The sequence below is a fragment of the Crocuta crocuta genome, unplaced genomic scaffold (genome assembly GCF_008692635.1).
Source record: "Crocuta crocuta isolate KB4526 unplaced genomic scaffold, BGI_CrCroc_1.0 scaffold382, whole genome shotgun sequence".
Taxonomy (NCBI): Eukaryota; Metazoa; Chordata; class Mammalia; order Carnivora; family Hyaenidae; genus Crocuta; species Crocuta crocuta.
This window is the reverse complement of record NW_027531873.1, coordinates 2,406,721-2,432,719: the sequence shown is the minus strand read 5'-3', so window position 1 is coordinate 2,432,719 and position 25,999 is coordinate 2,406,721. Positions and strand designations below refer to the sequence as shown.

Sequence of the window (25,999 nt, the reverse complement as noted above, 5' to 3'; positions counted from 1 at the left end):
GCCAGGCAGGCTGGTCGTTCACCAAACCTTCACCAAACCTTTCACAACCCTATTCACATCGTTCCCCCCTCCCACCCTATGTTGCCTTTACTCATCGTCACGCCCTTCTTCCTCCACCAAACCTTTCTCCACTCTCCTCAAAGACTAATTTTCAGCACAATAAACAGTCAAGGCCCTTTACTATATGACCCCAATCCTGCTCCTGACATTACCGTCTATGTATCCCAAGCTTCAGGCTCGGAATGCCTGCTTCTCCCCAAGTTCACTACCGACTTTGCCCCACGTCAGCCTCCTGCCCTGGTGTCCATCCTCTGCTTTCAAGCTGGCACAGCCTCCTTCAAGATGCAGCTCATCTGGGGGTGCCTGGGTGGCTCAGTCAGTTAAGCGTCCGACTTCGGCTCAGGTCATGATCTTACGGTTNTCTCTGGCCCTCCCTTGCTCACGCTGTCTCTCGCTCGCTCTCTCTCTCTGACCCTCCCCTACTCATGCTGTCTCTCTCTCTCTCTCTCTCTCTCTGACCCTCTGCTGCTCACGCTGTCTCTTTCTCTCAGAAATAAATTAAACATTAAAAAAAAATTTTAAAAGATGCAGCTCATCTGAAACCTCTTCTGTGAGGTTCCCACCCACTGGGCAGGTCGCCTTCTTCGGCCCTGGGTTCCCGAAGTGCGCAGCCCACACCTCGTCCATACCTGGCACGGTTTACTGCAAATATTTAGGTCAGCTTCCATCTCCCCTGCCACACTAGGAGCTCCTCAATGACAGGTTGAGTGTTTTAACGGCTTTTTCTTTCTTCTTCATTTTTTAGTCTCCTGTGGTTAACGGTGCCTGGCACTTATTAGGGGTAGTTGAATTAAATCACTAGGTAATCCTCAACCACACGCACACCCACCAGACTCCGAGCTCCTGTATGATTGGGTTGCAGGGTTCTGCTTCTCTGTGGCTCTCAGGCTGTTCTTCATGTAGCGGGAGGGCAGTCTTTCTCTCTGCTTGCTGTTCTAGAAAGACCTTCCGCTGTCTGTCTGATTGACTGACGGTATATCTGTCTGCCTTCTTCTCTCCCTTATCTCTTTCTTCTCTCACTAGCTTTTATTTGCCAAAGAAGCCTGGCAAAGGGGACAGATATAAGGAGCCAGACAGAGAAAAAGAGAATGGTTGACAGGACCCAAGAGCACAGCCTCTTTCCACACAGACACGTTGACCCAGCTGGCCTTGTTTTCCCGCACTGGGAAAGGCCCAAGGTCAGAAGAGGTTTTAAAGCCTGGTCCTTCAGCAAAGTGAGCGCACCACAGCAACCAGGTCACTTTAACAGGCTGGGGCCAGGGTGACGGAGACAGGGCCTGGGCTGGCGCCAGCATCCGAGACAGCAAACAAGACTGTTGTGCAGGACAACTCGGACCCGAGAACTATACGTGTGTCAGGATCGGGGGTTTGGGCTAGCGGGGCGGGAGGAGGAGCCTCACGGTGCACTCGCTCACAGGCTGGCACCAGGCTGGGCTAGGTTAGGAGCCTGCCCCAGTCAAAGAGGAGACAGCGCCCTAGTGTCTCAGTGACCCTGGCCGGCTTCCCCTCTTCCTAACCCTTGTTCTCCATTAACCACTTGCTGTTCACTGTTTTTCCCCACAGGTTTCAGAAGATGCAGACATTTCAAGCCAAGTATGTTCACAGGGAAGTTTTTCCACTCCTAGATGAGGGGAGTGTGAGCAAAAGCTGCTCAGAGGCACACACCCAGGTCTTGGGCTTCAAGCTCCTTTGGGCTTGTTTTGTTGGACGCACTGCTTCCCCAAGCCTTCTGACAAAAGAGACCAACCCTGCCCTGTCGTGTGCTTTGGGGGCTCACACCCTGATGCCTCCCTGCCCGTCTTTACTGAGCTAGTCTACAGAATAGCGTCTGCGTGCTTCATCGCCATCGGGTAGAATGAATGGTGCGGTGCTAGAGCACTGACAAAGCCACCCAAGGTGCCAGCTCTCCGTCTGAGAGGCAAAGACAAGGTGGCTGCCCTGGGTATCTGAACCGACCTTCCCGAAGGCCACCCCTCAACACAAGTGGGCAGAAACTTTCCGGGGCGGGGGGCAGTTTGGCATACTCACTTCAGTCTTAACAATGTGTGCATTCTTAGGACTCTCAATTTATTCAGGAATTTATGTCAAATAAATAATCAGTTGTGTTCAGAGATTTAGCTATCTAGACATGCATTACAGTATTATTTAGTCAAAACCTAGACACATGCTCAATAGATCAATTATTTAATGAGCTGATGGCATCCATTCCATGAAATATCAGCTAAGTAGCTGGTATTCCTCTGATTTTATTAAATCAAAGGAGCACAGAATGAACATTTCTACAGCATAATCCTCTTTTATTTAAAAATATATGTATTATGGGCGCCTGGGTGGCTCAGTCGGTTAAGCACCATACTTCAACTTGGTTCATGATCTCGTGGTCCATGAGCCCCAGCCTCATGCTGGCAGCTCAGAGCCTGGAGGCTGCTTCGGATTCTCGTTCTCTCTCTGCCCCTCCCCTGCTCGCACTCCGTCTCTCTCTGTCTCTCAAAAGTGAATAAATGTTAAAGAATAAAATAAAATAATAAAAATTAAAATACATGTATAGGAATGAAAACAAAAATTTCTGGAAGGATAGTTGCCAAGATGTTCATGGCAGTTATCACTATATACTAGAGTCATCGTGCCTTTTCACTATAATGTTTTCACTCACCCGCAATTTAAAAATTTCTAACAATAAAACTGTGTTGCTTTTGGAAAAAGAAAAAGACAATAGGAGTCATAGTTCTAATTGTATTTTAAAAGCTGACCATACAGCTTTACAGCTATTCTCACCCTTTATTACAAATACGACCCTGGATTCTGTGAAAGAGACTGTGATCTTACTTGGCTAAGACTGATGGCCACCCAGCACCCATCCCTCCGTTCTTTGGTAACAGAACCCCAATGTTATCCTGGGTGACCATCGCTCAGCTAAATGACTGCATTTCCCAGCCTCCCTTGCAGATGCTGTGGCTCTGACACTGAGTGTTGCCCAATGACATGGATACAGGGGTGCTGTGTGGGGCACCCAGGAAGACCCCTCTGTATTCCCCCATCTGTCTCTCCCGCCTTCCTCCTGCTTGCTGTCATGATGGCCAAAGTCCCAACAGCCTTCCTAAATCCACTGCTCCAGAAAAAGAAGTTATGTTTTTGTTTAAGTCCCTGTTATTTTGGATTTTCTGCTCTATGCAGTCATCCCTAGTCCCCACTGCTCAGAGTGGGTCAACAGCTACTCGGGGGAAAATAAAGGAGGAAGAGGGCTTGAAATTCTAACATGGGGTAGCCCGGAAAGCCAGCAAATACTTCCGAGATGGGCTTTCATGTGTTATTATTTAAAAGCATAAATGCTGACATGTATGCCCCTGAGGTGGGAACTGCTGTTATTTCCAGCATTAACAGCGCAGGGCTTGGCAAGTTGTTTCACTTAGAATACGTTTAACACGGGTCCCATAATTGTCACTTAATGGGTCAGGGAACCAAGAGAGACCTGCCTTTGTGTGTTAGGGCCCCCTCTCTGCAGATCACAAATGTTTCCTTTTGTGTTTCGGAAATGTAATTACAAGCCAGAATACCACCACAAAGCGTATTGCTTTTGCGGGGCTTTAGTCCTTTCAGTATTTTACAAATGCTACAGCCCCCAGGAGGCAAAGCTTAACTCCAAAGACCCTTTGGGGAATGCTCAATCATGCCCTTTGAGGGACCGGTCACTGAGTGTCACACTGATGTTGGACAAGGCCTCCAGGTGACTGTTTAACCCCAGCCTTCCCCAAACTGAAGCTCTCAGGCACCTCTCTCTTGCCTGACTTATTCCTACTTATCTTTTCAGATTCAGATCTGGTGTTTCCTACCTCCAGGTAAAACTCAGTTGGGGGTTTGTCGTCGGCATGCCCACAGCACCTACGGCTTACCTCTCATAATAACAGCTCCCACCTATCGAGGCCTTATTACACATGGGCGCCTACCGATGCTTTGTGTGGGCCATGTCACAACCCTCGTAACAATCCTATGAGGTAGGCACACATGCATTTTATAAATGAGGATATTAGGCTCCGAGAAGCTAATAACCCACCCGGACTTGCAGTAGGATTCAAAGATTATGAGGTAATGATTCCCCACTTCATCTGCCCCGGATGCAAAGTCAGAGTGTCTTGTGAACCAGTGGCAGTCTTTCGTTATACCGTGTACTTCCCATCCCTTGCCATGTTCAGTATCCAGCAGGTACTCAATAAATGTCAGCTGAATGACTGGCCCACTGTCAGTCCATTCCTATCCAACTATACGGACTTGGGTTAGAAATCACTAGATGGAAATGAAAATTGGTCCCCAAGGCTGGAAGAAACAGGTTAAACAGAAGTCTACGTACAGGAAGTGTGTCCTATAGTTGACGGAAGTTCCTTCCAAGACGCATCTTCATATTGTTGAGGGATGAGTGGTTGGGAAGAGATCCACATTCCTTCCTCATGATTCTTCATAGAAACAAAACAGAACCAACAGCAGTTGAAAAAATGAAGCCCCGTAAGAAACAGCAACCTGGAAGCAGGCCCAGCCCTGTGCTCTAATTCCAGAAGACAATGGCTCCAAACTCAGAACGGGATTTAGAGGGCGTCCTTGAAGAGGCTCCAGAGACTCACAGTGGAGATGCAGCTTTTGGAGGCCAGAAAGAGCCCAACCCATAAGGCTTTTCCTCAGCTTCACGATGAGGCCCGTCCACCGCATTCCCATAATGCCAAGTGCTACACTCTTTGTTAGTGTTAAAGCTGCATCCTACTGCATCCTCATTAGGTACCAGGCACGTATTCCTGCCCTGGGAAGGATGCACAGAATCGGGCACAAGAAGGCCCTTATTTCTCCTCAAGACACTCTTAGAAACCAGGAAGTGATGCATCAGGCAAAACTGAGAGATCAGGTCTGTTGCCACCCCTCCCTGGGAGCCCTCAGAGAGAGCTTTTTCACAGAACTTCTGGCACCTTTCTTTCTCTCTCTCTCTCTCTCTCTCTCTCTGAGAACACCTCAGCAAGCCTGTCTGTCCCTGTGGCTATCGTGCCCTCCAGCGGGGAGACTGGGCCCTATGGGGCCAGGCACAGGAAACGGCCGCCATGACAGAGGGTGATGCCAAGTGGAAAGCACGGCTTCCAGCAGCAGCACCTGGCCTCCTGGCAACTTCCAGCCAGGCTTGGAGTTGTGCCTGAGGTTTTTTGTTTCAGATATTTGACAACTCCCCTCACCCCCACTTCATTCTTTTCCAAATAGGATCCTCTTGAAACACCCCTCCTGTGGCTTTGTGAGGAGCCAGATAGCACCAGTCCTGAAGGGCTGCCCTCATTTTACTACGGAAGCTATTTCTGACTCCTTAGTCCACCACAAGCTAAAATCTAGCCTTCTTGAAACTGCGATTTTGATTTGCAAAATGAAAACGAAATCCCTTTTCCTCTGGCAGTCTACCAGCACTGCTTTTGTTAAGGTAGTGCATTTGTGGGCAGCTATCTGGCTCTGCAACGGACACTGAGCAGGATGGGCATCAGTCTTAGCAGTGACCTCTGGGGGGGGACTTCAGCCTCCTGAAGAGGAGCAGGCAGACTGGTGACTTGGAGGCATATCCTACAACCAGGTAAGGTTTGGGCCAGACACTCACCACCTCCCCAGTATCTTTCCTGTGTATACACCATCACCAAGCCCTGTAAACTCCACATCCTCAATGGTGATTTTATAGGCTCTTCTCTATGCCCAGCACCAGAAAGCCAGCCATCAACATTTGTCTGGTCTACTATAATGACTCTTTTCCTCCACACCGCATCCCTACACAGTGTGATAGTGTCTCCCCCACGCTGCAACACTACAGTCTGGCCCACATGAGATTTTCCATCTTCCTTCTCACCTTTGACAATTCCCATCCCCTCCTGACTCTTGCTTTGTGCCCCCCTCCAACACTTACACACCTGTTTGTGGTGGTGCCCCAGCCTGCGTCTGTTCCTCACACACTAGTTTGGTGCACTCCTCATTCTTCAAAATCCAGTTCAACACCACCCACTTTGGGACACAGACCACCAAACTACACACTGCCCACTTCCTCCCTTGAGTTCTAGAACTCCTTCACTTCCTTTTTGCCTCCCCCTGGGGACTGTGAGCTCTTTTGAGCCCAGAGTCTGATGTGACTTCATCTCTACATCTCTAGTGCTGATACGGCACCTGTCTTATGTAGGGACACTCCATTGCTCCTCTGTCACTACAAACTCATCTTGATGGAAACCAAACTCCTTGTCTTCAGTTCCTCTGTCTTCACCTCAGACAGCTGATCAGTAACTAAGTTAGGTGGTCTCATCCCAACGGTCACGCATATCCACCTCCCCTTCCCATTTCTACTTCTGCTGCCCTAAGGAGGACCTCACTTCATTATCCTGGACCTGAGCTATAGAAGTGACCTTCTAGGAGCTAAGTCCCTTCCTAAAATACAAGGTGATTATGTCACTCTCCTGCTCAGGATCCTTCAGTGGCTCTCCTCTGCACAGAGAATAAAGTTCAAACTCCTTCACTTGCCATTTAAGATCCTCTAATGACTTAGTCCCAACTTACTTTTGTCATCACGTCTCTGAGCACCTGTATCCAAGGACTGTGCCCTCATCCCCAAGAGAATTATCACTGTTCCTTTCGATTCAGATAAAACACCCCCTTCTTTTCAGGCAAAATCAATCCCTCCATTCAAAGTATTTCCACAATACACAGTTTCTATGTTAACTGAGCACTCCTTTATTCTGCCTATTATTACACTGGGTTGCTTTCCTCGCAGATTGGCCTGCTAGACTGCAAGCTCTCAGGGGCAAGAGTCCTGCCTCATCCACCTCTAATCCTCCATGTCGCCGTGAGCACAACAGATGCTCAGTGTATTTCCATTAACCGCAAAGGAAGCAAATGAATCGAAGAAGTTACGAGTTGTGTTTAAATAGGTTCACGCGGGTTTGAAAAGCACCACGGTCAGGATCATGTTATGAAGCAACAACTCTGGATGAGAAAATGACTCTTAAAAAGCTCACAGTGTATTTGAGATAACATAGGAGACCATCCAGACACAAAAAGCCACAAAGGAAAAACAACGGTCTTCAAGCATGCATGCAAAATGAAGCAGAGAGTGCACACAATTTATCAAGCCCATAGAGGTGTTTTCATGCCACTGCTCTGAATGATGCCTCTAGGATTCAAAAATTCTATCAGCTTCGTCTGGAGAAACAAAGATTCTCTGAAAAGTCTGAATACTGTTGCACATGACTATTAGATTGTGTAGTCATGACCAGTCCTTAGAGGAAACTCTCCTGGGGCAGTGTATCCTAATGGTTAAGAGCCAGACCATCTGAATTCAAATCCCAGCTCCACCACTTACTCGTTGATGACACAGGGCAATGCCTTAACCTCTCTGCCTCATTCTTTTCCTTCTGAAAATGGAGAACATAATAAATACCCACCTCATTAGATTTTTGGGAGAATGAATTGAGTTAGTATATAGAAAGTGCTTAGAACATAGTAAAACCCTGTATCAACACTGACTCTTCTTTTTAAATATACCAACTTTCCAGACAGGGACAGAGACTGTCCAGCTAGCAAGCATCTGTGTAATACCTAGTACTGAAGTACTCTTCTTTCCTTCTCATTAATGTTGGAAACTACTTTTTAATGGGAAATTTGTTTTCTTTAAGTAGTTATCATTCACTAACTGTTTACTCTTTTCAGATAGTGTATCAATTAATCATGCAGGAACACAGTACAGTAGCTAAGAGGCTGGACTCTGTAGCCAGTGACAGAAACATCTGTGGGTATCTCCACTATGTGATTTAATCTTTCTTGTTCTCAGTTTCCCCGTTTACAAGAAGGGGCTAGTAGTTGTATCTACTCTTGTCATCCTTGTAAGGACTGAGGAGCTGGGATGTATAACAGCACTTGGGATTTTGTCAGTGATCAATAAATGCGGCTATTCTTTTCCAATAAACAGGAACCAAGCACAAGCCATGTGCCAGGCATTGTGCTAGTTGCTGGGGATCCAGCAGCCAAAAAAGACAAAGTCCCCACCCTCCAGAGATGTAGGTGCTCTTATCACCATCATCAATCTTGAAGTTGAGACTCAAAGCATGTTTAAATTTGCCTAGGTTTAAACAGGCTGTGGTTTGAACCCAGCGAGGGCTTAATCAGAGTACCTTCCCCCTTCAGTATGGAGCCCTCACTCTTTAATAACACTAGAGACCCTGCTCACTGTCTACGGAGCTAGAGTTTGGACTCCTTAGCCTGGATTCCAGACATGTGGACCATGGCATCATCTTCATATCCCTTGTATATCAGCCCAAGGCTGACTCCCAAGAAAGAAAGAGCCACTGACTGGACCACAGGTGGCATCTGACCCAAAGGCAGTCCAGCTATAGGAAGACCATGGCCCATGATGTGGCCAGCACAAAAACTTCACTCAGTAGGAATAATGGTAACCAGTGAAGCCAATCAGACTCAGTCTCCCTCCAGGGTGTGAACAGGAAACTTCAGAGAGAAGCAAATCAATGGGAATGAGGACCAGGAATAAGAAAACACCAAAAGAGATGCAGAGAGCACATGGGGGCAGTGTCTCCATTGTTGACAGAGGATACAGGTGAAGTTCTCAAGCTCCAGGTACTGAGGAAGAGACCTTGGATACAGGACAACAATGAATCCATGGAATCCCTCACCGACCCATAGACCCCACATCCTGACAAGAAGCCCCTACTTTCCAAGAGAGCTCCTGAGACTCTGTTCCCTCTAGCTGTGTGCAGCCATTCAAGACTCTCCAATCCCAACTTCCCTGTCCTTCTTTCTTGTCTACTTTTGCCTTACACATAACATTCCTGGGACCCAAAAAGACCTTTAGCATTCCTGCTAACAGTCTTCTGTGCCCTACACCCATATCCTTCAAGGCCCAGCCACACTCCCCGTCTGCCTGCCGCCCTCCTCAGCAGACACTGCCCACCACCTGGGACCTCTCTGATCTCCAGTTTCCTCCTCTGTCCTTGAACACAAGTTTCTGCGTCCCCAGCATGACTCCAATCATACTGTGGGCCTGATGCCTTCTAGTACGTTGCCTCGTACACAGCACAGTAAAACCCAATAAATGTTTGCTGGTTGATTGCAAAATACCATAGGGGCTGGAGAAGTAGGTCTCAACCTTCAGCCCTAGGGGGTGATTTGCCCTCCCCTCCCCCACCCAGGGAACACTTGGCAATATCTGGAGACATTTTTGGTTGTCACAACTGTGGGGACGTGCTAATGGGATCCAGAGAGTCTAGGCTGGGGATGTGCCCAATGTCCCACAATGCGTAAGACTACAACCTCTCCACAATGAAGAATTATCATGCCTAAAACGTCAGTAGAGCTGATATTAAGAGACTCTGGACTAAAGCCATGAGAAAATTAAAGAGAAACAAGATTTGGGAAACACTCTTAAAACAATAACACACTGTTAGAAATAGAATCTTTGGCTAGACTGTCTTCCTCCGAGTTCTGTTTATGATTTTAGATAAATTACAGTAAAATCCTGTGGTCCCAAGCCCTGTGATAATGCTAATTTGGATATAAGGCAATTGACAATTAGCAACAAATTTACCCCAGCAATTCCATTCTCCTCTCAATAAGCAATAATGTGACCCTACATTTTATGAGGTGGAGTTTTGGACCCCACTGACAGCACTACGGCGGGGTTAGATTGCAGTTGCACGGTGCTGGCAGAGCTCATGGGCACGCTACTGCTGTTCTGGCTGGTGTGACCATTTTTTATCCAATCTATGGGCTTCACTGGGATTGTTCCTATTTACCTTCTTTTTAACTCGAACAGCATTTCTCCCTTTGTGTCGGTCACGTGCATGGCTTTGGAGAAGAACAAAGCCAGACTCCACCCTCAGTTTTGCCAGTGGCCTGTGCCTGCACACCCCTAAAGGGCAGGACTGGACCTGTGCCGTCAGCCACCGCACACCCAGTGCCTGAAGAGTGCTTGGGAAACATCTCTGGAATGAATGAATGCACTCATTCTCTCTCACCTCTTTCAAACTCAGTTTCTTCACCTACAACATGGAGAGAAGAGCACCTAGGACAGCAGTTGTTACAAGAATTAAATTAAGTGAGACCATGTATATCAAGCTCCTGGAACAGAGATGGACACACAGTTTACTTAATGGCTCTTATCTCTCCATCTTAAAACTAGTAGAAATCTGCTAGCTCTTTCAGAATCCTGAAAGGCACGACGATTTCCTCCCCGAACCCTCTGTTCTTCAAAGAAGCACTATCAAGCCAGAGGAAGCTCTAAAGCACTGAGAATGGAATAGGTTTATTTCTCTGAAACTAATCAAAAATCAAAAGTTCTGCCATGATTTCCAAACCAGATTTATCCTCACATGTGGGCTTTGCATTTTAAATTTTAATTTGATTATGCACATCTCAGACTAGCAACAGGAATGGATGAGGGCCAGGGTCCTGTCTTTTTATATTTCCTCAGCATTACCTGCCTACCTGCAGGCACCTAACAAACAGTAAATGAGGTTTATTAGGTTCTAGCTAATCAGGTTCTAGCTACCTGATTTCCTAGGGGTGAGGATCATTTATACAAACATGAAAGCTTATCTACTTGTACTCTGCATCACAACTGGACATAAAGCCATCAGGATGAAAGAGTTTAATTGTAACATCAATTCCTCAGAAAAAACCTCGCAGACCCTGTGGCTGCTGAGAGAATTTCCACGAGGCAGTATCCGTGAGTACATGCAGACCAGGAAGGCTGTGTGGCAGAGTACAGCAGACAGAGGGCTCCGGACCAAGCTGGGTTCAGTCCCCGGCTCCACCACTTTCTTTCGTTCTTCTTCTTCTTTTTAATGTTTATTTATTTTTGAGAGAGACAGACAGACAGAGACAGAGTGTGAGTGGGGAAGGGCAGAAGAATATTAGAATATTCTCTGTCTGTCTGTCTCTCTCAAAAATAAATTTTTGAGATGAAAATTTGAGCTGAAGCAGGCTCCAGGCTGTCCACACAGAGCCTGACGTGGGGCTCAAACTCATGAACCATGAGATCTTGACGTAAGCTGAAGTTGCATGCTTAACTGAGCCACCCAGGTGCCCCTCCACCACTTTCTACCCACAACTTCAAGTCTGCATTCTCTCTTTGGTGGAAGAGGAATAACATGCCCTGCTACTATGGGCTGAATTGTGTCCCTGCCCCAACCCAAATTCATGTTGACATCCTAATGCCAGTACCTCAGACTGTAACCTTACCCAGAAAAAGGCTGTTTAATTTTGTTTAAATGAGGTCATTAGGGTGGGCTCTACTCCAATATGACTGATATCCTTACATGAAGGGGGAAATTTGGAGCTAGACAGGCACACTGGGAGAATGCCATGGGAAGATAAAGCCAGAGATTGGGGTGGTGCTTCTACTAGTCAAGGAATACCAAAGATTGTCAGAAAACCACCAGCAATGAGGGCAGAGGCATGAACAGATTACCCCTCACTTCAGAGACTTCAGATGGAGCCAACCGTGCCAAGGTCTTGATCTCAGACCTTTAGCCTCCAGAAACGTGACAAAATACATTTCTGCCATTTAGGCCACTCAGTGTATGGTACTTTGTCATGGCAGCAAACTGATAGAGAGCATTGCAGTGCAAAGCGGTAGCTGTTGTCATTATTATTCATTAGAGTATCACAAGCTGAACATAACATGGAGAGCAGACACACGTGTATGCCAAACACAGGAGATAACATACTGTCTGAATACAAGGCAACTCCCTAAATGCCAATCTCCCATTTTTCTGATGAGAAAACCAGGGGGAAACTTTCAGGGATATACATGAAATAGACAAATGTCTACTTATAATACTTAATTTAACTTAGTTATACACACACGTAAAATTTCATGTATAAGAAAGCCATATTTCTAAACTGATTTAGAAATGTGCTTTCCAGTTTCATATTCCATTAAATACCTTTATTCTAACATCAGTCTTTATCATCCTTAGAACCCTTTTTTTTTTGTCATTCCCAAGAGAACTTCATCTTGGTTTCCATTGAAGTTGTGTGAGATGCTGCACTTTTGAATCTGTATATGCTAAACATGAAAATTTTACCCTCAACCGCAAGTACTGTTTCCACACACCATGATAACTGTTGCTGTATTTATTTATTTGCACTTTTACAAATATTCATGACCTTCCCTGTGTAACCACAATGCTCTGTAGCATGATTTCAAAAAGGCGCATTTAAGACAAAATCTAACAGTTGCCATTGTGAAGTCACACCCAAAGGAATAATTCCTAAATCAGTGCTGGGAACCTCTACAGGCATTGAAAAGTAACCTTGACTTAGGTCATTTCAGGCTAATGTGATGTTTCAAAATAAAATAATGGAAAGAGAATCCCGTAACATGAAGGAACTTGCAAGACTTGAATGTAAGGCAAGTTTTTCTTTCCTGAGGGGCAATTCTTAGGGGGAAATCCATTATTTTAGTTCAGACTATAAGCAGCTTACGCACAGTTGGCATTCTCAATTCTGATGCTTCTTCTTATGTCCCACTGATTCTCATCCTTCAAGGCCAAGTTCAAATGTCCCTTCCTCTCCCCCACAGAGTTAGAATAAGTCTCTCATCACTTCATTCCCCACTGCACACCGCTGCCTATTCCCCATAGTCTTCTGTCCTGAAACTAAGGTCTGGTCTTAACCACTCATACACAGCACCTTGTTTTGCAAATAAAAGGTCCCTTTTCCTTTAATGAATGATCAGCAAAAAGAACCTAATTTTTTTCTTCTGATTATAAAAGTAGTACATATTTATTGTGAAAAAAAATTCCAATTCTATACAGATGTTTTGAAAATAAAGTACATCTTCTAAAACTCTCCTGCTGTTTTGTGGATATACTACCAGAAATTTTACTCTGTATACACACGCAAGCTGATACAGGTGCATACACATACATATACACATACATAGACATCGCATGCTGATATATGTGCATACACATAAATACACATACATGTATGCATATATAGACACAGACACATTTTAAACAGATGAAGAGTCATCTGTATCATGTTGTTTTGTAACCTGCTCTTATCACTTAGTAAATGATGCAATCTTCCTACGTAAAGAAATATAAATTTATATTATAATTTGTAATGGCAGCGTAGTATTAGAATATCAAAATTTATTTAATCATTCCCCTACATTCTTTCAGTTGTTTCGCATTTTTAAATAATCACAATGAAAGCTTTGAAATTACAGCTTGCAAAAATGATCATTTCCTTAGGATAAATTCTGAAAAGTAGTATGCTGGTTCAAAAGGGTATACTTAACGTCAGTTTTAACTACTCCCAATAACAGCGCAACAGTGTGTCTGCGTCCCAGGTTCTCACCAACATTAGCACTACCATTGTTTCTAATTTGGGCAAATAAAAGGACTAAAAAAAATACTTGATTGTCTTAATCCCCATTTTTATTACTAGTGACTTTTAGCATCATTTTGGTTAATCCAATTTTACACTTGTTTATTGTGCAATTATTTGTATTGTATTAAATATATTTGAACACAGTGCAATTAGTTATTGTATAGTGTGATTATTATATAGAATAACAATATTTTGTAATATTTATTATATTACATATTTCTATATTATGACATTATTTATAATAGAATTATTATTCTATAGAATACTTCTCTAAAAGTAGTAAGCTCGTAATAAATATTTGCATAATAATAGCTGAAACTGATTATGTACAAGGCATTGTTCAGAGTACACGTCAGCGTGGTCCCACCTCCTCTGGGCTATTCAGGTACATTCACCATTGATTGGGTGAAGGTTGTCATTTAGTTTGAAAAGGGATCTATATTAGTATGTTTGAAATTAAAACAAAGTTTTGAAATATGCTTGTATTTTTCTTTTTGATCAGAAGTTATTTATATATTATGGATGCTAATTCCCTGTTTTACTACATATGTTGCGAATACCTTTTCCTGTTTGTTGCTTGACTTTTTATTTAGTATGTGCTATCTATGACTATATAGAAGTTTTAAATTTGATTTATCAAATCTATCAATATTTCCTTAACCGTGAAGTTTTCTGTGTTTTAAGTAATCCTGAGGTCATAACAATATTCACCTTTTCATCTATTCATATTTTACTTTAATAAATTACAATGTTTTTCTTTTTTTAAGTTTTATTTTAATTCCAGTTAGTTAACATTAAAATTTTGTTTTTCATATTTATATTTTCAGTCTTTTTTTTATTTTTACTTATTTTATTTACTTTATTATAGTTGATTGTCAAGTTGGTTTCCATATAACACCTAGTGCTCATCACAAGTGCCCTCTTCCATGCGCATCACCCATTTTCCCCTCTCCCCCACCCTTTCGTATTTAGATTTTAAATGTATCTAGAATTTACTTCCCTCTATGGTGAAAGGAATCTAATTGATGTTTTCCACATGTAAAGCCAATTATCTGAATCCATTGACAGTTTTTCCTTTCTCAGGTCTGTAAAGTCATCTGTATGATACAAGACATTCTGGTATACCCGTGAGTCTATTGCTGGGCCTTCTTTTCTGTTCTTTAATCTATTTGACTATTCCTGTGCCAAACTGCATTGTTTGTAATTGCTATGGTTTTATAAAGAGTCATGCTGGCAAGTTCCTCTTTAATAGTCTAGAATTTTGGGGACTGTTTTTGGACATTTATCTTTCCACACAAATTTCCATCACCACTATTTCAGTCAGCGGGAAAACAATATATTTGAGTTCCATTCATACCTAGTATGTGGAGACTCTTCTTCAGTTGTAAGAGCTGACACTTGTTAGGCATTGTCTCCACGCAGGGCTCTGTGTGGGCATCTTCCAATTTTCTCACTTAATACATCAACAACTGGGAAAGTTAGATACCATTACTTCCATTTTACAGACAAGGAAACAAGAGACTGAGTAGCCCAATCCCCAATGACCAGTTAAGTGAAAGAACTGGATTTTAAACTCTGGTCTGTGTGACACCTTGAGTCTTCATATACAATCCCTCCTTCTAAGGATCCAGTTTGTTACTATTTATAGAAAATGCATATGCATGGAAAAAGGTCTTCCAAATGTCCTGGCACTGGCCTGAAAACCTCCAGCCAGGAAGCTGCCAAATATAAGGTCATAGGTGGCAACTGTGACAATCAAATAAATTATATTTAAAATAAAGGCAAGGGCACCTGGGTGGCTCAGTCAGTTAAGCGTCCTACTTTGGCTCAAGTCATGACCTCATGGTTTATGGGTTCAAGCCTCTCATCAGGCTCTGTGCTAATAGCTCAGAGCCTGGAGCCTACTTTGGATTCTGTGTCTCTCTCTGGCCCTCCCCCGCTCATGCTTGCTCGCTCGCTCTCTCTCTCTCTCTCTCTCACAAATAAACATTAAAAATTTTTTTAAATCTATGGTAATAAATGTACTACTCAAAATTCCTCACTTCCTAATTAATTTACTACCTTTTCTACTAATTACACTGTATCTGTGGGATGGAAATGCCATCTAATGGTACGCTGCATTCCATGACATCTCGTGGGTAGCCTGAAACTAGCTACAGTGGTCGTATTTACACCATAGAAATCAGCAAAAGCTAGAAATCATGGCCTGATTTATTGTTTTGTTATCTAGACTTACGGAGGTTATGAAGAAAATGTTAATACTATAGATTAAGTTTACACTGTACATCCTTGTAGCTGTTACATTGTGAACAGCACAAAAAATTGAGGGAATATTCCTCCAGGATTTGAATGCTATTATCTGCCTCCCTAAAGAAGTATCTCACATCATTGCAAAAGGAGTGAAGTTCTGCTATAGGTCTTTGTTGTGTCATTCATGTTGGAACTATAGCCACTCATCGGTGATATAATTCCTTTCCTGAGTCAGAGTGCAATCACCCATTTATTTGCAGTCTGATTTTGTCAAACCATGGATAATCTGCAACCACATGTTGGCTACAGATACAAGAGTTCAGCAAAACTCAACAAAAGCATTCTGTGATAATCAGCTGGCTATATAAGACTTACAATAAAGTATGTTGCCTATGTCAATATTACTTGTAAGTTGTGAGTTATACTTCTTTTATGTTAGTAAAATTTATAATCAATTTTTCTCCTCGACAGTTACTTGTTAAACATTTAAAGCACACCACTGCCTAGAACTAGGGACAACTTAGACAACTCTTTCCGCGATAAAGTCTCCTAATTGTGAGAATTGTCTGAATTGTCTCATAATTGTGACAACTGTCTCAATTGTCTTACAGACAAAGCCCTCACTGATCCCAAGAACCCCCAGGGAGGCAACATTTCAGACCCACTCCCTTCTGAAAACACAACTTCTTAAAGGCATGTGAACTCTGGGCCCATCTTTCAGAAAGCTAACCACAGGTCACTCCACAGAGTTAGAAACTCTCCCCTGGACCATGAGCTAGAAGCAAAACAAGACTTATGAAATAGGAAGCTTTCCTGAGCATCTTGAGAGAAGTTCACCACACTCTCTTCTTGGTTACATGTGAATATCTCATCATCACACCTACCTCATGATTTATATGCCAGTTTCTTCTGCTAGACGTTGAGCTCCATGGAAATTGGGATATCTCTTGTCCAGGCCCTGACCAGCAAGTGTTCAATGTTCTTGAACTCATGTCTAAATGCCCTAAAAGACAGAAGTAGAGAGGGAGGATCTCCTTTACAAATCTGGCATTGGCAGAATTAACATCTATCTCACTGTGTTACTTAGTATTTCCTATATGGTTCAAGAGCAATGTTTGGATTGTGACGCTATGTCCAAATGGATGCGATAGCAAGCCAATTCAAAAAGTTGTCCAATTTTTTAAAAAATATGCTATATATACTTGTTATTCTTACTACACAAGGCACCTGACCATTATGATTAATGATCAACATCCAAGAAGCTCATATAAATAAGCAAGCTGCCTTTGCAGATATGGCTTCTAGATCCCTAAATATATGGACCAAAGACACTTTACAAGTGTAATACAGACTCACCACTTCAAGTTCTGTATTTGTAGAGTAGAGGGAAGAACCATCTACCAGTGGTTGCGTGGCTGTGTGTAATGGGAGCAGGGCCCACACATACAATTTTTATCCAGGGGGTATCACATCTACCTTGTTTCTGAGTATTTAGGAACCCATGCCCAGATCACCTTGGGGACAGGTGACTGAGATGCAAAGAGGTGACAGCTACTCTCCAGAACACAACGGATCCTAACAGCACTCACAGGCAACACACACATTTGACTTTGCTACAAAACCAACTAGACCTTAAACAGTTTTCTAAGTTGTGTCTGGAAATTTAAAATAAAAGGCAGGGTATGGGAAGCACCATAGTGACTCAGCTGATGAAGTGCTGGACTTTGCTCAGATCATAATCTCACCATTCTCAACTTTGAGCTCCACATTGGGCTCTCTGCTGTCAGCACCGAGCCCACTTTGGATCCTCTGTCCCCCTCTGTCTCTGCCCCTCCCCTGCTTCTCTCTCTCTTTCTCTCTCTCAAAAATAAATATTTTAAAAATTAAATTAAATTAAGGGGGGAGGGGGATGCCAAGCAATATACCTGAGATAATTAAGTCATTGTTTAATTCAATCACTGAAATAACAGACATCAAAACAGCACCAGAACTTTCCTACAGGATCCATATAGATACCGGTATTGGCTCACCTTCCTGATTTCCATGCTTTCTACAATTTTTCATTTCTCCTTTCAATGACTGGAAACCAAATACACAATTTTATCTCTCATAATTCTCTCTTGCTAGTAACTGGGAATTTTTTGACTTAACCAGCTAATTAAGAACACATTACTAAAGCAAGGTTGCCTTGCAAGTCACCTGGCATCTAGGGGTTAATCTCCTGCATTTACTGTCCTACCTTAAACAGGAATAATAGGACCCAGGAACCGGCTTTTATGACAACCTTCCTAAGATGGTGCTACTTCTTCAGAGCACAACAGTTAAAAAGAAAAAAAAAAAAAAAGAGCCATGCAAATGGAGATGAATGGTACGCAGGCCACCGAGGTAATTAAAAATGTATTTTCCATCTCCTAGTAATTGAATTGTGTACAAGCTGCAAGTTAATGAGGTCATCTACCCTCGAGCACTGACAGGAAAGCAGGAATAATTATCTTTCAATTTTTTCTTATGTAGCAATTAATTTTAACCATTCGCTTACACCCTACTTCCACTCCCCTCAATCCAGTCAGTCAAAGTCATGGCTAAACCGAATTGACAAGCAATTGATACGGTGGCGGCACAGAGCTGCCGAGGCGGGTAAGGTAATCAAGGGGCTGCAGCTGTTGAGGGCTAAGCGCTTCCAGGTGAATGTCGCCTGAGATTTCGCATTCTGCCACTCGGAGGACACGGGACACACAGTGGTGGCTGACAGAACATCTGGTGCCAGGTGGGCTGGGAAGAGGTACTGCTGACTTGGGAAGGCAACAGAAGGGTGGACAAGGATTGATGGATGGACAAGACTTCGAAACAAAGTTGTCACTTAGCAAAACTGTTATCCAAAAACGGGGCAGGAATGTTCAGCCGCTCGTTAAACTTGTCCTGAACCTACAGCACCATCGAGCTTCTGGGAGGGTTTTGACTCCCCATCAGGGGCAGGGTCCTCACAGCTAATGGTTTTAGAATCCACAAGCACAAAAAGGTTCTTCACTCATTTGCTTCAACAAAAGCACACTGCTCTTTTTAACCGCCTTCATTCTGAGCCCACAGTTCTGGTTCCGGGCAGTGCTTGGGGGAGAAATTTATTCCAGTTCTGTTGCTATTTGGTGGACTTGGCCCAGAACGCATCATGTTATGACAGTCAGTGGCTGGAGTCGGTCCATCTGTGATGCCAGAGCAACGACCGATGAGTCGATCAAGCCCCAGACATTCCACTCACCCCTCACTTCTCTAATTGGTGAAATGAGAGAAAACTCACACTTTTGACAGGTTTCAACCAACATGAGTAAATACTTACTAGAGAGAGAATGAGATCAGGCCTTCATTCACTTACCCTAGTCAGACTTATGAAGACTAGATAGCTCTTAATATTAAATATGGTGGTCAGATGGCTCAATTTACATCTGTTGTCCTGACGCAACTGTTAATAGCATCTACTTTCATTCTTGAAAGTGTCCCATCATAGACAGTAACCTATAAGGCGCCCTGGTCATGGGGTGGCCTGGGTGAAAGGTGGGATACGGCGAGGGCACAAGCTTCCCCAAAGCGAGAAGCCCTCCTCACTCCCTCAGAACAGGCTGCCATGTCTCCTTTTCTTCTGTAGGTCACCATAATATCCAGCATGAACATGGCAGCCTTGCACTAAATGGGCATTGATGACTTTGTGACTCCCACAGGAGATTCAAAGTCAGTACAGGGAAGCGATGCCCCCAGGCAGTGTGGTTTTTCTATTGTCTCGGTGCTGAAAAACACAGATCTGAGATAAAGCTAGTTTCTCCATTCCTGAATCAAGCTAGCCTTTTTGAAGAATGTGAAACCAGGCAGAATGCGTGGCTGTATCTTCACATGTTCCCAGATACTTGCCCAAAGGGAATTTCCTCTTGAAAATATGGCCTGATAGTTTTAAATTGAAGAAAGGATCATCCTAGAGCAAAGCGAAATTCCTCAAAAGCTATCCATTAGAATACCAAACAAACGAGTGTCTTCTAGTCAAGTAGAAGGGCAGGAGCAGCACCTTTCTCCTATGTTACTGGGACTTTTGTTGTAGCTTCATTCACATGTCTGTACATTGCACCAAGGGGACCACAGGAGTGAAGGCACCTTGGATTCAGCCTTACTCTGATCAATGCAGGGGTGACCCAGGTGGGCTTGGGGATCTGTGACGGGGCAAAAGGAGAATCTCTTTCAAAGCCTATGAGACATGCCAATCGCACTCCCATCCCTGCCCTGGAACAACCACAGAAGGAGAAGGGCACAGGAAGCTCTCCCAGGCCATTTTACAGTGGGGAATAGCCCTCATTACAGGTTTGCCACTCCAGCAATTAAATGCACATCCGCAAACCCAGAACACAGGGAGTCGTCTTGGAAGGCTGCACTTTGTACTGTGGTGACTGCAATTTCTAGTATAGGCTAGCTCTCCCTCCCCCTGCCAAGCCCCAAATAAATCTCTCTCTTAAGAAGATAAAGAAGCTAGCATGGATTTAGCTCCTACCACATGCTAGGCAGTGTACATGTATTTATTTACTTGATTTTTTACAGCAATCCTATCCTATATTAAAGCCTCGATTTACATATGAGGAAATTAAGTCTCAAATAAGTTAAGGGATTTTTCCCAAAGATATGCAAGAGGTGGACCCAGGACGTACACCTGAGTCCATCAGACAGCAAAGCCCTTGCATTTCCTTGACATCACTTCAGCAGTCTGGACTAGGCGGCTGAAGTTTTCATCCTTTCTCATTGCAGGCTGGGTCTCCTGCAGTGATATTCTTGTTACCAGGCTAGCTTTCTGGAGAAGTGAAGCAACACCCCCAGTGGCGCCTCAGTGTGCGTTCTTGATGATGTTTGTGATAAGCATTGCGCTCTTCCTCTTCTATGGGCAAAACCCATGTAGGAGGGGACACATATCCGCCTCTAATTCTTTGGTATGGCTGAGCTTACCAGGTCACTTTTCTCCTGAATTACATGGCTATCAGGAGATAAGTCCTGTGAGAAGAGAAGAAACCCAGAGCCAAGGAGAAGGACATACATAAACAAGCTGGGGTTAAGTAGTATATTAGAGTTTTCCAGAGAAACAGAAACAACAGGACACTAGAGGGAAATTTATTTTAAGGAATTGGCTCATGTGATTGTGTAGGTTGGTGAGTCTAAAATCTGATGGGACAGGTCAGTAGTCTGGAGACTCAGGAAAGAGCTACGGTTCGAGTCCAAACGCCATCAGGGTGGAGACCCAGGAACATCCAAGGTTGTAATTCAAGGGTGAGGGCTGTCTGCTGTAAAATTCCTCTTGCTCAGCAGTGACCAGTCTTTAGTTATTTTTTTTAACCTTCAACTGATTGGATGAGGCCCACCTATATTATAGAGGGCAATCTGCTTTGCTCCAAGCCCTCTGATTTAAAGTAAATCTCACCCAAAATATCATCACAGAAACACCCAGGATACTGCTTGACCAAATGTCTGGGCACCATGACCCAACCATGATGACACATAACTGACCATTATAAGCATGGAAGAGTGACAAAGCTGGTGTCATACCAGAGCATCTCCCGGGCCAAGACCTGGAGGAAGTAAGATTCTGTGCAGCTTCCAGCCTTTACATCATTTTTCTGTTTCCTACTCATGAACTGTGTAGAGAAAGAATTTGGGAAATTCTTTTCCTAAAAAGAATTTGTTTGCTGGAAAAAGCATATGGTAAAAGGTGATGGAAACATGTTTTAAAGATAGGAGATGGTGTATCATGTATCTACACTGTAGGAATGATCCAGTGGAGATGAAGAGACATGTAATTCAGGAGGGACAGGAAATGGCCAAAGGAACCAAGACCTCTAGACTAGAAGTTGCTGGTAGAATCATAGAGCCTCAGAGCTAAAGGAACTTCTGAGTTCCCCATACCTTCTACTCACCAGAACAGCAAGGTGAAATGACACAGGCAAGGCTACCTCAGCTGGTTAATGGCACAGGCAAGACCAGAACCCAGGTCTTATCAATGACTTACTGTTTATTGAGCACATACTGTGTGCCATGCATTTATTTTTACAGAGAAGAAAACTGAGGCTCACGGAGGTGAACTGCCCCAAGCTGCAAGCTGAGAATGTCTGACCCAGAGACTTGAACACCTACTCTTCACTTAAGACAGCCTCCCAGGCCAGGGTTCCCCTCGCCCAGCAGGGGTGAGTCACTGAGACTCTGGAACTCCTCACCTGTAGCACCTCACACCCATCTCAGGGACAACAGGAGTGTTCTAACTCTTGGAAACAGGTCTAGACAAAGGATGATTCCGTTATCTCTGTGACACAGAGCCCCAGGCCCTGTCAAAGCAAAAGATAAGACTAAGATCAGATCCTTGAGGGAGTCTGTCGAGAACACCACACATATGTACACAGACAGACAGCACCAGTTCACATGGCTCTGAGAGGAGGTGAAGGGGTCATCAGCGGGAACTCCACCATCACCTGCTAATAACAGGTGTTTCACCCCCGTGCAGAGCCCTGGAACCAGTGTGCGCTCAGAAACAATAAAGCCTGGCTTCGTTTTAGCAGCCAAATTGCCATTCAAAGAAAAGATTTCCCAGGACAACAGATTTCTCTGAGGAGAACACAAAAGGGTAGGCAGGTGGCTTCCCATCAAAAAGCATCACCCATAACTTTCCCTCCAGGCCCCATGCTGTGTCTGGTCAGACTTGGAGAGGAAGACACAAGCTGGCTCCAAACAGAGATGGGTTTTTTTGAAATGCAAATGTACCTTTTGAGTTGTCTGGGCATTTTCTTTTAATAGATAAAAGACATTTCTTGGAAAAAGGTAAAATGGTGATGATGATAGCTCCTACTTATTAAGCTTGGTAATAATGGTAGCTGCAGTTTCTTGAGCACTTACAGCATGCCAGGAACTATGCTTCACCTGCTCTCTTTAACTTGGTCTTCATAACACCTCTGCGAAGGATATTCTATTCATACCACCATTTTATAGAGGAGGAAGTGGGGACTCCTATAGGTTAACTCACTTTCCCAAAGATGCCTGGTTTGTAACTGCAGCTGCTGAGATTTAAACCCAAGTCTACCTGATTCCAAAGCTTGTGCTCAATTTGTGTGTGTGTGTGTGTGTGTGTGTGTGTGTGTAGACAACCTAACATAAAACGTACAGAATCTTAGGCAATTGGCTGCCCAAGAAGCAGGAAGGACTTCAGGACAGAGTGAAGTCAACAGGTCTACACGGTGGGAGGGTGCAGGTAAGGCCCCACGGCACCCCTGTACTCAAGGGGCAAAGGTGGAGGGGCCTTCTGCCCCGCTGCATTGCCCCAGACTTTCTCAGCTTTCTAGATATCAGCTAGACACAGGCTCCCTGGCGTCCTCCCCAAATGCCCTCATGATATCCACCCACTGCCTTCCTGTGCATCCCTTTCTGGTACCTTCAATCATGTTTTGAATAAAACATACACCATCTGGGTACATACCAAGTATTCTTCTAAGTGCTTTACACAGTCCCCTAATGTGAGTATCATTCTTACCCCCATTTTCAGAAGAGGAAACTGAGGCATGGGGAGGCTAAGTCATTTGCCCTGTCGGCCGTGATCCCAACCTACGCAGTCTGCTCCAGAACCTGCACGGACAACTTCCGTTACCCAACGTGGCAAGAAAGGATCTTCCCATTTCCCAAGGATTCTCACCCTTATCAGCTGCCTTATTCCTGATTACAAAAATTTACAAAGCATATCAGAAATGAAGCAAAACTCCCCACCACTTTGCATTCATGATGATTCCCTTGCCGCTAACAGCAAGGTAAGAAGAAGAGCTACAGAAGCAGGAAATAGCTGCAGTGTATTATTTTTTGTTCTCTTCCCATTTTCCTTTGCCATAGGAGCTGTTCTTCCCAAGAGGACTCCCTAAACTATTCTACTCATGTGCCTCTTACCCTTGACTTGATATCTCTCAGCAATTCAGAAAGAGTCATAGGCAGCGGGGAGAAGGTGTGATCAAGGATCCACACCACCTGACTGGCCAGCAAGCTGTGAACCCTCTCATCAGCCTAACTGCTCACCAGAAGGCTTGGGCATGCATATTTCACCAGTGCCAACCAGGCTTTTACATCAAGCCATTGAGGGGACCTTTCTTCAAAACTAAACCCTCAGGGCTAATGGTGGAGTGAAATCCTATTTCTAATGCAAAGTGAGGGAAAAGCAAGTATATTTTCTCCAACAGTCAGTTATTTTAACATGACACACAACCTGAGATGAATGGGTTCTTTAAATTGGCTTTATTGAAGAAGTTCCTGTACAAATGTTTTACTTCAGAACCTCAAGAGCAAGTAAAATGAATCATTCCCACCTACCAAATTAATAAGGAGAGCTCCTCACTGCTGCTGTTTCAAACTGACATTCATCCATGTGCTTTCTAATAACTCTGCTTTGTTATATTTTATTGCACAGTCATCAAGTTTACCAAGGGTGTGTTTAATTCCAGAGGTTGGGGGCGGGAATTTCAGGGTCAAGCTGGGAGGGAGGAGCCCCTGCAGCATTTACTACAACCACACTAAAGCCTTCACAAACAAAGAGGATTGCTTCTGTGAGCCAAGCTAAAGAATCTATTCTTTAAAGTCTTCTAGGAGTAACACACACCCTGCCAGTGACTTAAATGAGAGTAGGTTCCCCTCTAGGGTATCTTTGCAAACCAGCCAGTGAACAGGGTGCTCCTTATCTCTTGCTGCTGGGGCTGAAAACAAGAGGCAGGAATCTCCCCTGCGGTGAGAGGGCTAAATTGACTTCTCTTGCAAAATACACAGCCAGAGAGGACTCCGAAAATACTGGCTGCTTCACTGCGCCTGCAGAATGTGCCATGGAATCATCAGGGCCCTTACTCCCCCTAACCAGACACCAGCATCATCATCACCATTGTACTTACTGCTCTTGTGGTACCCACACATTTCTATGGCCCCCTCTGTAGTTTACAGAGAGCTTCCAGTATCGTAGTCCCCTTATCCACGGTTCACTCTCCGCTGTTTCAGTTACCTATGGTCAACTGTGGTCCCCAAGCAGAAGTATGGTCAGAAGGTTGGTAGTAGCCTAAAGCTATGTCACAATGCCTACATTATTCACCTAACTTCATCTCTTCACTAGGCATTTTATCGTCTCACATCATCATCAGAAGGCTAAATACCAGAAGATAAGGGTACATAACAATAAGATTCTTTGAAAGAGAGAGACCCCATTCGCTTAACTTTTATGATAGTATATTGTTATAATCATTCCATTTCATTATTAATTATTGTTGTTCATCTCCTATTGTGCCTAATTTATAAATTATACTTTACTATAGTTATATATGTATCGGGAAAAATATAATATATATTAAGATTCAGTACTAACTGCAGTTTCAGACATCCACCAGGGTCTTGAAACACATCCCCTGTGGCTAAGGGGGACTACTATATATTAGCAGGAGTGGCACAGGATCTTGGTCGCTCAGTGCTTCTTCCTCCTGCATCAGGTTAGTCAGGCCACACCGCAGTCCTCACAGCAGGTAATGCTGAGTGTCCTTAGCACCCTCATGCTCACCTTGCCCAGAAACTAGAGTCAATGGTTCTACTTTGAAATATCTACTCACCCTTGGGGAGCCTGGGTGGCTCTGTCGGTTAAGCGTCCAACTTCGGCTCAAGTCATGATCTCACAGTTCGTGGGTTTGAGCCCTGCGTCGGGCTCTGTGCTGACAGCTAGCTCAGAGCCTGGAGCCTATTTCAGATTCTGTATCTCCCTCTCTCTCTGAGCCTCCTCTGATCATGCTGTCTCTCTCTCTCTCTCTCTCTCTCTCTCCCTCTCTCTCTGAGCCTCCTCTGCTCATGCTCGCTCCCTCTTTCTCTCAGAAATAAATAAAACATTAAAAAAAAAAGAAATATCTACTCACCCTTGCCTGCCCACCCCCATCCCTGCACCTCAGTTTCATTATCATAAAACCCAAGCAAAAGACACATTATCTCAGGGTTGTTGTGAAGATTTAAGTATATTTTATATATTTATATATTATAATCAGAAGTTTTCATTGTAACCCATGGAAATGAAGTCTGGCTAATTTAGGATAAAAAGGGCTTTATCAAAAGGATTCTGGAGAGCCCACAGATCTCTGCCGGACTGAAAAACAGGTTTAAAGCTGATGTTGTCAGGAATAACACCCAAAGTCACATCCCAGAGCGAGTTCCTTGGAGAAACTTCTGCCACCGCCCCACGATCCCCAGACACAGTCTGGATGTTGACACCAGAAAC

General features: G+C 44.0%; 1 protein-coding gene and 1 long non-coding RNA gene across 3 annotated transcripts in view; both read right to left on the bottom strand.

Moving 5' to 3' along the window:
- The window catches only part of LOC144238958 (uncharacterized), a 99,130-nt gene that overhangs the window by 57,584 nt on the left and 15,547 nt on the right, over nucleotides 1–25,999 (bottom strand). The window lies entirely within an intron of this gene.
- On the bottom strand, nucleotides 4,412–24,733 carry LOC144238924 (uncharacterized). 2 transcript variants are annotated; one of them, XR_013337262.1, is made up of 3 exons: nucleotides 24,645–24,733; nucleotides 16,602–16,720; nucleotides 4,412–4,508 (listed from the first exon to the last, which is right to left on the bottom strand). It is a non-coding gene; the product is annotated as an uncharacterized LOC144238924 (long non-coding RNA). The 2 variants fall into 2 exon arrangements; XR_013337261.1 differs by lacking the exon at nucleotides 24,645–24,733 and adding an exon at nucleotides 21,951–22,052.